Raw genomic sequence first — 13,934 nt, 5'->3', positions numbered from 1 at the left:
CCCTTCCGTTGTCACTCTTGGGGAGAGCCCCAATGTTTAAGATGATGCCACTGCCTCGGTTTTTATACGTTTTACAAAATTCACCTGCCCTGTCGTATTTTAGACAGGTGGTAAGTGCACAGCGAACACTTCTCTGAGGAAGTGGTCGGCCGATAATCGCATTCCCAAAGTTAGGGAGACGCTTGTACGATGGGGGAATAGGGTTGCCAAATATCAATAAATACTACTGGGCGGTACAGCTAACGGACAACAATCACTGTATATATCGTCCCCCTACTGATCTGGGCTATGCCATGGATAGGTGGCTACTCCCTGGGGGAACTATACACAAGCACTATATTCAAAACTGGCCAAATTCCCCTTGACAGGACTTACAAAACACTCTGTACAGGTTTGGCACTTGGTCCAAAAAATATGGGATGGGCAAGAACCATAACTTGGATCACCCCACTATGGGATTCAAAACAATTGGGTGATCTCTGGAAGACAAAGGGGTTTGATAGGTGGGACAAGATAGGGATCTCTCGAGTGGGCGATCTCTGGAAAAAGGGAGAGGTGCCACCCTTCACAACCCTCCAGCACAACTTCGAGCTCGCAGACACAGAAAGGTTCAGATATTTGTAGGTACGGCACACACTGTACACCGTGATCCCGAAGGGAGAGACCCCTCCTAAGGCCTCTCTTCTCGAGGATAGGCTTATGGACAGTTATATACCCAAGAAGGCAATCTCCCTGCCGTACTTAAAATTGATAAATCACTCACCTGATCCCCTACAGCAACTCCGGGCAAAGTGGGAAGGTGACCTAACAGAGCTTGATGAGGAAGAATGGATGGAGGCGCTAGCTTCCCCAAGGGAGGGGGCAATAGCCTGTAAATTGAATATCCTCTAAACTAAAAATACTGCACAGAATCTATGTTACAGGGCCAACATTGGTCAAGATGGGGTATGGAGATGAGGCTAGTTGTAGACGGCAATGTAGCCAAGAACGAAGGCACTTTCTTTCACATGCTGTGGTAATGCCCTCACGTTGCTAGATTTTGTATGGGGGAAGTTCTGGGGCAGAAAATAACAATGGAGGCCAAACGGTGTCTCCGACCTAAATATATGGGAGCCGACTGACTTGGGTAGCAAAGAGAAAACTTGGGTGACACTAGGCTTGATGGTCACTAAGAGGAATATTCCAAGGAGGTGGGGAGTCCACACAGCCCCGACATTGAGGAAATGGAAAAGTGACATGGATTGGTTCATGTTTTGAGAAAAAATGGTATGTATATCAAGTGTATGCCCTAAAAATGCATACAAATATGGGGGAAATGAAAGGAATATAGGGGTACCATATGTGAGCCACCCATGTTACCGGCGCAACCGCCCGTGGGAGACCTAACACCTTAATTTGCTAACGTTCATTGTAAAGGAAGCTTCACATGATATTATGGAACTGTGTGTAATGTGTCACTGACTACCATGCCATTTGACCTATACCATTTATAAGCTGTGATGTTGTTTTGGTTAACAATAAAAATGTATTAAAAAAAATAATGCCATCATCATTATTGGACAATGCAAATATTTATTTAACAATGTATTATTTTCACAGCAATGACATGGCCCCACTGTCGTAAAAATTCATCCAATTCATTCGTCAAAAATGCTGAAAGTATGTGAAAGATGTTTTTTTTTTACTTTTCCCTATGCATTAAACATGGGTTCAATTTGTCAGCCATCCTCATTTTGGAAGTTAGGTCAGTACAACATCTTTCAGTCCCTGAATCCATAATTCAAGGGTGTTATACATGATTACATTGCCAAACTTAAAACCAGTAGTTAGTTCATATGGAAGGCTCTATATTGTATCATTGAGCCTTAGTCCTTAACAATTCAAATGAGTCCTTTATCTTGTCAATCATTATTTGAACTCTCACAAAATATAGTCAATGCCTTTTGGCCAAATAATTAATTAAGGCCTCTTCAGGTCAAATACAAGGAACAGGCAGGGCGTGTTACACTTTCTGTGGGCGTGGCACTAGCTGAAGAGCAATGTCTGTATCACACACAGATTAAAAGTGTCATTGAAGCTGGTGTGGTTATCTCACTCTAGAAATATGTTTCAGGCTCTAAAAGTAGGCAAACATTAAATCCTCCACAAGCCTTAAAATGGTCTGATGGACCCTGGGCCCACTTACACATTTATTTCCATGTTGATGGTCTTTTTAGCTGCATGAGAGGTAGAGGATGGAAACCATCAGAGTTAAAATCTCAATACAGTGTTACCAAAGTGTGGTCACACTTTAATCTACTCGATAACTTAATCTGAGTTTAGCAAAGTTGAATTATAAATTTGTAAACAAATGTTCGATAATGATGGTAAGGGTTAAGACCAGGTATGCACAAGGGTATGTTCCAGCAAATTTCAAAAAAGAAAACAGTGTCAGTTCCAGCGCTCTTCTTACTGTGGTTCACCGTCAAATCCACGAAGTTATCCGTAGATATAAATATGAAAGGAAGGAGTGCCAAATTCAAGAACATTTTCTTTTTGGTCCAATACTGTAGTCCAACAATTTTTTATTGTGATCTTATTCCAAAATCCAAGGTTATCCAACAGAACAAGATATATTCAATCCAGTGTAGTATATTCAAAACAAAGATTCAATGTCTCAATGTTCATGAGGTGAAAATCACATTAACACAGCCTACGCGTTTCGTCCTACTTGGACATCATCAGGTCTGCAAAATAATAAAATGAAGAAGAATCAAAATCCATCTTAGTTAAAACAAGATGACAATCAATAGTAAGCATGGGCGGAAAATCCGTTTCGCTCGCGGATTTTGCGGATTTTCGGTAAATTCGCAATCCGCGAGATTCGCGAATCTCCCGCAAAATCCGCAAATCCGCGAGCAGCGGATTTTGCTCGCACTGTTCGCGTGAGTTCGCGGCTTCCCCGTACAACTTCGCGCCCCGCGAATAAGTGCAAAATTGCAGAAATACGAGCAAAACTGAAACTACTTACCAGGTTCAAAAGTTCAGGCTCATCATTAGTAGCCATTTCCTGTAGTGCTTCCTGAGGGGCCCCTCCAGAGTTCAGTTGCCAGTTGCAACTATTATGTGACCCTGCTCTGAACCTCAGAATAGTTACACATATGCCACAAAGGTCCTGAATTACAGCTAAGGGAGACAAGCAGGAGCCAGGCTGGAAGTTCAAATCCATTAATCAGCCCCTAATTCATTATTGTCAGTTGGGGCAGGGCAGGTGTTGTAACTAATTTTGCAACAATGAAAGCACTTAGCAAGTGCAAAAGATCACTAATCAGGAAGCACTAAGGAAGCAGGTGCCAGCTAAAAAAATATTCTGTGACACATTAATCAGCCCCAAATTAATTCAGGTCACTTGAGGCAGGGAAGGTATGCTTGCGTTGCCACAATAATGTACACTGACTGGACAACCAGAGGGTGCTGTGATGAAACAGAGGGTGGCATGGGTGGGCCAGAGGGTGGCATGAGTAGTCAGAGAGTGGCAGTGGTGACAGAGAGTGGCAGTGATGAAGAAGAGTGTCCCAAACAGGCTGGACACGTAGAAACAACAAGTTCGCGAAACTTGCGACCCGACAGGTAAGTTCGCAATTTGCGACATTGTACAAAACCCTCGCGAACTGGCAGAAACCCGCGCAAATACAAAAAAAAAATCTGCAAATTCGCGAGAATTCGCGGATTTTGCGGATTGCGAGTTCGCAAATCCGCAAAATTTGCGAACGCGAGATTCGCTAAATTCGCCCATGCTTAATCAATAGTAATATACAATACATTGTCCCATCATAGTACACACTTTAATTCTGATTCACATATGTTATACAAAACCTCATTCGTCCTTCCTATATTCCTTTCGAACATGCTTAATTTATTCGAACAAATCTTGACAGTTACCATTAAAGATCCACCTTATCTTCTATGAGAAAAGCACCTATAAATATCTACAGAACCTACATCTCTATTCCCCTTAATAAGGTCATAATACAATGGAGACATACCTTCACTCTTACATGATCCAAATTAATATAAGGCTCAATCATGAAAAACATGACGTTCAGTCATCAACACCTGTTAATATCAAATTTGAAAAAGAAAAGAAAGCAAAAATCAAACAGGTGGAGAAAAGAATATTTTAAAATGAAATCCAAGAAAAATCCTAACCACATCCCCTATACAACGAATGCTCACCATTGAATAACCGAATCCAGTTCACAATGGTGTTGCTTAGCTCCAAATGCTGCCGGTGCTTATTTCAGTTTCAACTCAATAGATAATCTGAAAAGGTGTAAAGATGTAAAACACCTTCTCTAAATCCAACGTTCCAACCTATATTAAAGAAAGGACTCAAAATGTGTCAATAGCTATCCAAAGGCCATAAACCACCCTCGAACAATTAAAGCAATTCTCAATGTCTCACCTCATTTGTGTCACAAAGCAAATAATCAAAAATAGGTGAGAAAAGGATATTTTATTAAAAGTCCAAGAAAAATCTTGACCACATCCCCTATATAACAAATGCTCACCATTGAACAACAGAATCCAGTTTCCAATGGTTTTGCTTAGCTCCAAATGGTACCGGTGCTTGCTTTAATTTGCAATTCAATAGAAATATAAAACACCCTCTCTATATCTAGGACTCAATATGAATCCAACACTATCTAAAGACCATAAATCACCCTCGACATACTAAAGCAATTCTCAATATCTCAGCTCGTTTATGTCACAAAGTATAAAAAATCATAATCCTGCTGCGGTGACACCTCCAATCCTGATAAATCCGAAGTGTGCTTTACCTTAGTTTAAATACCCTGCTTCACCAATCACAGACCACATTTCTGCTGCCAATTCTGACAAAGCTGCTTCCTCCATGGTCCTCTCTAAATATCTACCAATCCTGTGCGGTTTCTTGAGTCTATCCTATTTCTCATATTCCAACCAATCACACAGCAGTTACTAATTCCATGTCCTTATCACAGCCAATCCCTACGCAGCATAAGCTTTCAATGTGAGGTTCTCTATCTAGTCCGCTATCTGGAGTCTCTATGACTGCCGCTCATACCGGAAATACTATAAGTAACCAATCAGATTCCCCCATCCGCTGTCTGGAGTCTTCATTGCTGCCGCTCTTACCGGAAATATTACATATAACCAATCAGATTCGGCCATCCAGATGCACAAACCCCGTTCTCTAAATTACGTGGAGACGCTCTAAATTGACATTCAAAACAGAAAATAATCGTGATTATATAATCACATGTATACTTCTGAGAAAAGAGCAACAAAGCGCGGAAAACTAAAAACAATCAAATATATTCACTCCTCCGCTATCCAGGAATTTTGATTTTGGGTGGGCCAAGGGTGCATTTGGGTGGGCCACTGCGGGCTTGATTTGTTGCATATATTTCTGGGCAGGCCTCCTTCAAGGCCCACCTTTGTCTCTTCTTAGTCTTACAAGGCCCAGTAAAACACACTCTTTTCCAAACCTCTTTCTAAATATTATCACTCTCAAAAAGTGTTTTTTCCATGTAATGTTCCTTTGATGGGAAGAGGAGGTTTCTGAGGTGGGAGTATCAGGCAAGTGACTCTCCTCGGGCTCCCTCTGTGCGAGCCTTCAGGGAGAATCCCTCTTCCTTACAACCTCCACCTGACCCCAGACTCTGCAACACACTCCCTTACAAGCTTGAATATCCACTACTCCTCTCCAGTGCACCTTATCTCACAGCTGACCTTGGGCCCCAGCCCCATATCAGGCACCATCGCGCTCCACCTTCATTTTGCCCAGTAAAAACATTAGAAAAATCACCTTCAAACTTAAAACATTGAATATAGCAGTAAATGTAATTAGCACACTCTTTAAAGTATGTTCCACAGTAGCCCTTATGACCTGACTGCTAATTAAATAAACAAAAACAGAAAGGCCATGACAGGCCCGCCTTTATCGCTGATGCGAAAGTCTTATTTGGCGCCACACCAATAACCTCTTTCTCCTTAAATACCTTTACTACCACCTTCCGAAAGTACCCCTCATCCCTCCATGACCCCGCTATTGACCTCCTCCTCAGATTTCCTCACTGCCTCACGCCACAAGTGCCCCTTCTAGCCCCATAGCCCCTCCCCCTCATGACCGCCTCCTTGGAGACCTGTACCCCTTATCTCTCTGTAGCCCCTCTGTAGCCCCTCCCACTCATGACCTCATCGTCTGACTCCCTCACTACCACCCTCCACCAGTGCCCCTCATCTCTCCCCCTCCACCCCATGACCTCTTCCTCGGATTCCCTCACTGCCACCCTCCAACAGCGCCCCTCATCCCTCCATGGCCCTCCCTATTTACCTCTTCCTCTGATTCCCTCACTGCCACCCTCCACAAGTGCCCCTCATCTCTCCGTAGCAACTCCCCCTCATGACCTCCTCCTCGGACTCCCTCACTGCCACCCTCCACCAGTGCCCCTCATTGCTCCATAGCCCCTCCCACTACCTCCTACTCCGATTCCCTCACTGCCACCCTCCAACTGTGCCACTCATCTTTACGTAGCCCCTCTCTCATATGCATTTCATTTGTTGTATAGTGCTACTCATATCAGTGTAGTGTGTGTCAGTATTTTGCATCACACACACATTATACAGAGACAATGAATCATACAAGTATGTAAATCAGTCTATAGGGAATGTCACATAAACCAATGAGGATTACAAGGTGTATGAATCACATGTCATCCATACTGGTGGGTGGGATATTTAAAGAGGGTTTGGTGTGGGGAAACAAAACCTTAGGATTTAAAGAGTATTCCATGGGGGTCAGCTTTACTGATAAAAATGTATATCTGTCCAAACATACTCATTTTAGCAACATTAGAATAACGAAAGACTGGGGAAGTTCTAACTATATCACAAAACAAAAAAAGCGAAGTTCTAACTATACCATTCATGTTTGGAGGCAGCTCTTAGATGACAGTTCATAGGTCACTGTCCTATGATACGATTGTAACTTCTGAACTCCAAGTAGCACAAGGATCTCTGTGACAAAGGCAGTAACCCACTGAGCTATCCAGATGCAATACAGTTCATCTGCATTTAAAAACTACTAACAGACAATTGATTGCTCTCCAGAATGTTCATTAATCACCAGCGTTATCTGGGCATTTTGTAATGTCTTTTTGTTGTCCTGCACGGCCATGATCAAGATAAAAACCGTTTAAATGAAGCACACACGAAGTATGTGTCCTGCTGGGCCAGTGCACATTTCAAAAAGAAAGAAATGTAGCAACACATTCTCTTACCTACTCCATTAGTGAAACCTTGTGTCACAGCCTGATTTGATAAGCCACTGCAGGGGTTAGGAAAGGTGACTAAGAATAAACAAATTTCTTTTCGCCTGAGCTGCGAGAACCAGAAGGACAGTAGGCAAAGGTTACCAAAGGTTACCAGTGTCAAAGAAAGTATTTGTCACCTTTCCCCATGCCGAGATGAAGGGGTGAAAAAAGTAAACAAAGCCCTGTTAACATGTTAATAGTCTTCAAAGACCTGTGAAGTGCTCAGGTGCAGGGCTGCGATAACCTCTAAAACTGTCTGTGTGTGTGCTCCCGGGAAAGCTGTCTCGGCCTGGGCTGAGACACATGACTTGCGCGTTGCACGCCTGCCTTCAGCCCTCACTACTGAGGGCCAAGACTACTGTTTGGGTGGGCCAGGCTTATATTTGGGTGGGCCTGGCCCACCCAGCCCATCCGCTAGAACCGGGCCTGCCGCTATCTGAAGCCCCCGTGACTGGCGTTCTTGCCGTAAATTTATGTGTACCAGTCAATATACACCTACCTCAGCATAATCGTATAGAAATATAGAAAGAATAAAATTAGTCCAAATCTCCTGAAGAGATTTACCCTGTACAATACAAAACAGACAACTAATTCGATGATGTTGATGCAAATATCCAGTAAACAAAATTGAGAATTAAACTGCATCAATTGATTGACCAAAGTAAGCATGATCAAGTTATCTCTCCCTACACTACCCTAATAGGGACAACCCTAGTCTGAAAGCATTTTTCAAAGAAAATTTGAAAAGGTGTCAGCAGTTGGAGCCTTCAGTAGAAAACGCTCCAACAATGGGTCAAGTATAAAAATTATTTGTGATTGTAAATTCAGGCTGCCATATTAATCCTCACTCATTTATTTCCCCAACCAAACATGATTTTCGCCTTCATCAATCAGACCATTTATTTATCTCAGCCACTGGTCCTACATATTGGGGTTTTCTACAAACATCTTAATACACATTTAACCTCACTGTTCAAAAAGATGAGTTAATCAATATTTGCCTAATATCTCTACGTTGCCAATATCCAAAAATATTTGTATAACTAGTGTTCACGCATTTATTCTGGGTGATACACTCAGAGGTAGTCTTTTAAGCACATAGGGAAATACACCTCTTTTTCCGTTACTCGATGGTTCCAAAATCAGTTTAAATCACACTTTTTATAGGGACTCCTCAAGAAATTGTCGACGCAGATGCGTTTCAGCCTTTACATTTTTCTTGGCCTCCTGAGGACAAGGGCAATGGAACCATGATTTCGAATATCCTGTATCGGTCACGACAAACGCAATCACTGAATCCTAGACCCATGGCTTGAACCTCACCCCGAGGCACAGACACCTCTCTCACTGATGGGGACTAATCTTTATGGGCCCTCGTGTTCCTAGTCCGGACGCTGCGTTTCCTTCATACGCCGTGATATATCACAACAGTTAATCCATCGTTCCTCCACAGCAACGTTCAGCATGTGCGGCATGGTGGACCTGATTCCCGTTACTATGCCCAATTATGCAGGAAAAATGTGGGTGCATTGGCACCTATTACTCCCCCCACTGATGCATGTCCTCTGTGTAGTCACTGATGCAAATGACAAGGCTCAGTGACGCTGCACTATTGCATTAGCCTTGGTAATTACAGCACCTGTAACTGAAGCGATTACAAATATGAACTACCGGTCCGAGCTACAGGAGATCCTGACCTACCCAAACCTGGGAAAAAACCCCTGGTTTAACTTCATAAAAAATGAGCTGGAACGACTGGGACTAGCTAATCTGTGGTCTGATCCTGCGACTGCTTGTTCTATGATCTCTTGGAAGCAGTTGCTCTCACTGTACCATGAAAGTAAAATCGAGGCACACAGACATGGTACACAGTCAGGCACTCCGACTGATTAAGGACATATACAAGCTGGAGGGAATTCTAGACATTATATTTCCAACCACCACTAGGAAACTGTATCTACAATGGAGGTATGGAACTTTACTGATCCGTGCCTACAACAGCAAATGGACCGAGACCTCCTTGAGCGCCTGTCCAGGGTGCAACTTTGAGCAGGAAACAGAGCTGCACATATTGTTTTTTTGTCAATCATATGTGCAGGCAAGAAGACAGTGGATTGTACCGGCCTGTAAAAACCTGGGCTTCACCCACTTCACCCACTGCCTGCAGGCATATAGGGTCCTTAAAACAGATCTTTCAGGCATGATTGTGTTTGCTGTGGCCAAATACTTGGAAAACTTCTGGATAAGGAGAAGACGCTTATTACCCAGGGCGGCGGAATAACATTTGAAATCTTAAATAATAATCTTATGCAATCATCATTTTAAAAATGTTAACGCCCTCGGATCAATTAACATTTTATACATGATGATAGGAACTAAGGAACTATGTTGTTGTTTTGCTATGACTTTCTCTGATTAACTGATCTGATCCAATTCACTGTTTTTAATTGTATAAAGCTGTTTTATCTTTTATGGCAACTGTGTCAAAATAAAGCGAACCGGAGAGCTGCTTACGGCCGGGCTTTGCTCCGCTATTTGTTTGTGACTGGGCTCAGCTCCGTTGCTGTGGGGAGAGGAGGGCCGGGCTTTGCTCCGCTGGTGGCCTGGCCGGGCTTGGCTCCGCCGGGCCATGAACAAACCACAACCCCCAGCAGCCCCTTGCGGCAAGGACGCCGCCGCCGCCCTCGGAAGCAGGAAGTGCCTGGGGGCATAAAGGATCACTTGCTCCCTCATGCCTGGGAGCATAAAGGATCACTTGCTCCCTCGTCCCGCGGGACGCGCGTGGGCGCACCTGGGAGAAGCCCGGGACAAGGGCGGGGCCGTCTGCGGCCGTCAGAGGCCGGGCTGGGCCACGGACTTTGGCTCCTTGTTTCTGGACAGTAGACTTAGTGTAAGCCTTATCTTTTAATAACTGCATTACATTTGTTTTACTTATCTTGGTCTTATTGTCTTGATAGCTTCTTTTGAGTAACTGGCTTGGGTCTTGCCATTTTACATACCCCACAATTATTATCTCTAGGGTCTTATTATGTCCAAACTGAGGTCGGATAAACCTGCGGCAGTTCATGAGATACGGACAATGGATAATTATCTTGTAAAGGTTGTCAGCAAGATTAATAAAGATAGGAGACTATCACTAAGTAGGGTTAGTCCAGATAGTTCACCTACAAAGCTGAGTGTACCTATCACACCGCTGCCCCATATAGACAGTGGCTTGGCCGCTCCAAATAATGATGACTCAAATAATGGCGCTTCCATTATAGTGCCAACAGATGAGCGGGAAATCATAATTGAATCTATCCCAAGTCAGACACCGTCACCCTCCCCAAGTCCATCACCACCTCAATCACCTGCACGGAGGATAGTGCGTGCTTGCAGGAAGGCATTTGTTAAAAGGGTGGTGGGATGGAAGACCAAAAAGACAGGCTCAACAGCACATAACAGGGAAGACAGTCCCGAGCCTGTAAACATAGTGGGTGGGAGCACCTTGCATCCAGCCCACATTGAACTCTTGGCCACCATCATTGAGACAAAACTAGAGGCATTGATTAGACCATTGGTAGAAAAATTAGATATAGTCGCCAATGAGGTCTCTAGACTTGGGGGTCTTTTAGATTCTCACATGACCCGGTTTCCTATTCAGATGAGCCCTCAAATTGGCCTACTGGGTCATTCGGGTAACATCACAGAGGGACCCGTAGCTCCAGTAGCGGTTAGCTCTAGGGTTAGTGGCTCAGGGGTTACTGTTCAGGCGCCCACAGTCGCACATGCACCGAACATCCCAACTACAAACCTACCAATAGCGGCAACACCTATAGTACAAACACCAGTACAACCCCCAAGTAGCACTAAATGGTAGCCAAAATAACTTAGCAGGGGGAGACACTGCCGGGAGAAGTAGGATTAGGAGGAAGAACTCTGTCAGCCTCCCACCGGAGTGTGTTCCATACACGGTGGTTTTAACAAACGTGCCTGAGGTTGACTCCTGCCTAACTGATCCTAGGCTAGAAACACATGCTGCCTTAAAAAATAAAACCCTTGCCTGGTTGAATAGGAACTGTGGCTTTCCGTATGCCTTTTCTAACGACATATTATCCACACGTAGAGTTAGTTGGATTGGCAATGGTAGGAAAAACATAAGCGGGGACTGTATTATTGTAAATTTTAAACATCCGCAACACGTTGCAACAGTCCTCCTTAGAGCTGCTTCCTTACCAAACCTTGATAACTCAGTATGTGCCAGATCTCTTGGCTTTTTCTCTAATCATCTGGACAACACCCAACATCGGGTACCTCATCACCAAAGGTATCCTGTACATGGGCATGGGAGGGGAATGGCTGGTTGTGTGTCGAATGCCCATTTGAATGTACCTTTGCAACAAAATAGAGCGGACTCTTACTGTTATCAGTTAGCAAACAGGCAGTTTGATTACACTTTACCTCTCTACAATCGTTTTTCTGCCTTATCATCATTAGAGGAAAATGATTGACTGCCCGTTGTCCTGGAGAACTCTAGCCAGATATCATCCTCGACTTTTAAAATTGCTACATGGAACATTGCTGGCCTAAAGAATAAAACTGGGAATGTTGAATGGCTAATGTCTTTAAAATCCTATGACATCATTGCTCTACAAGAGACTTGGGACCAAACAAACAGTTTTTCTTTGGATGGTTATTGCCATTTTTTCAACCCACCCAGTAGTAGTATGGCAGGAAGATCTAAGGGGGCATTCTAAGTCTTTTTAAACTGGACATAAAAGGAACACTAACCCAATGTTCTTCGGGCTCGGAAAACTGTCTGATTGTTGAACTATCTATTCAAGATAAAGCCAAGATTCTTTTTGTTAATTTTTATAATTAACATGCAAATGAGCATACCAGTCAAAATCTGGAACTATTAGATACATTTTTGTCAACTTACAGTATTAATGTAGATGCCTTTGAATTGATATTATTAGGGGACTTTAACATACACCCATGTACCCTACCATGTATTATTCATGATGTTGATGGTCCCCCCCTCTCCTCACCTGTCCATCTGGAGCATACTAGGCGAGGAGAGCACCTTGAAACTTTTCTTGCAAGATGGAACTTATATGAGTCAGGATGTGGGGATGGAAAAGAAAGGTCCCCTACCTTCAAGGGTAAAGACGTGGGTTCTATTATAGATTATATTTTTGTGTCTTCTTATTGGTTAAATAATGTGATAAAATATTACACAGAGGTGTCAGTTTTTAGCGATCATAACCCTGTTTTAATTGAAATGAAGCATACAGATTTAATTTCTCTAAAAACAGTAAAAGTTAGAGGGGGACAAAATGTTATGGTAAAAGATCAAAACCGTAGGCTTAAATGGACAAAAATAGTCCCTGAAACTTTTCTTCGAGAGGTTTTGTCCAAAGTGGAGGATGAAGTTGCAATATGCTTTCCGAATAGAACAGAATGTAAAGATGTCATAGTAGCATTCGATAATATCTGTATAGAAATCAATCGTAGTCTGCAGAAAAAATCTAGGCAGCAACTGCTTCTGGGTAAAAGATGGTTTGATAATAAATGCTCAAAAGCGCATGGCGTGCTATTAAATGCTCTGAAAGCAACCCCCAAGAACCGTGCAGACATCGCTAGTGCAAGGACTGCCTATAAAAAAACTGTCCTAGAAAGGAAGAGTGTCTTGAAAGATAACGCTTTGGCCCAACTTCTTGAACCAGAAACTCTAAAAGATAGTGGCCTTTTTTGGAAAATTATAAATCAGCCACTCTTTTCTGATGACGAAAACACTCCCCTAGAGGCAAATATCCCAGATGAGGACTGGATCGAACATTTTAGTCAAATATACTCGGAAGTTAGCAGTGTTACCTCTTCTATTTTTATTTCAGAAGCTGAGATAATGGTACCACGCACTACAGAGGATGCCGTTACTTTTGTGGCAACGGAAGTGGAAAAGGCAATAGATCTGACCCTGAAAAATAACGCACCGGGTCCTGACGGGGTACCAGGGGATGTCTTTAAAAGTGCCCCGAAATTTTGGTCTAAGGTCTTATGTAATGTTTTTAATGCTCTTTCAACTGATAAAATCCCGGATTCCTGGAAAAAATCCATCATCATACCGGTCTTTAAAAAAAGTAACAGGCAAGACCCATCCTGTTACAGACCGATTTCATTGATAGACTCATCGGTGAAAATTCTGGGCCGGGTTATTTTATCAAAACTGAATTATTGGTTAAAAGAAAATAGGGTCCTTTCAAACGTTGAGTATGGCTTTAGATCAAAAAGGAGCACAATAGATCAAGGCCTTAATCTGCATTTGTTGGTAGAAAAGTATACAAGAGCCAAAGAGGGGTCCATGTACTCTCGTCAGCTTTTGACCTGGTAAACCGTGCTAAATTATGGAAAATTCTGCTTGAGATAGGATTAGATAGGGCACTTGTTAGGCTTTTAGCAGACTTACACACTGACCTAATAGCTTCGGCCAGAGTTACCCAGGAGGGGCGATGCACGAGCCACTTTAAATCAGAAAGGGGGGTTAGGCAGGGGTGCATTTTGGCTCCCCTCCTATTTACAGTCTATATAAATGTCCTGGAACCAGCACTTAAAGAG

Source organism: Lissotriton vulgaris, chromosome 10, assembly GCF_964263255.1.
Source record: "Lissotriton vulgaris chromosome 10, aLisVul1.2, whole genome shotgun sequence".
NCBI classification, from domain to species: Eukaryota; Metazoa; Chordata; class Amphibia; order Caudata; family Salamandridae; genus Lissotriton; species Lissotriton vulgaris.
This window is presented reverse-complemented; position numbering follows the sequence as displayed.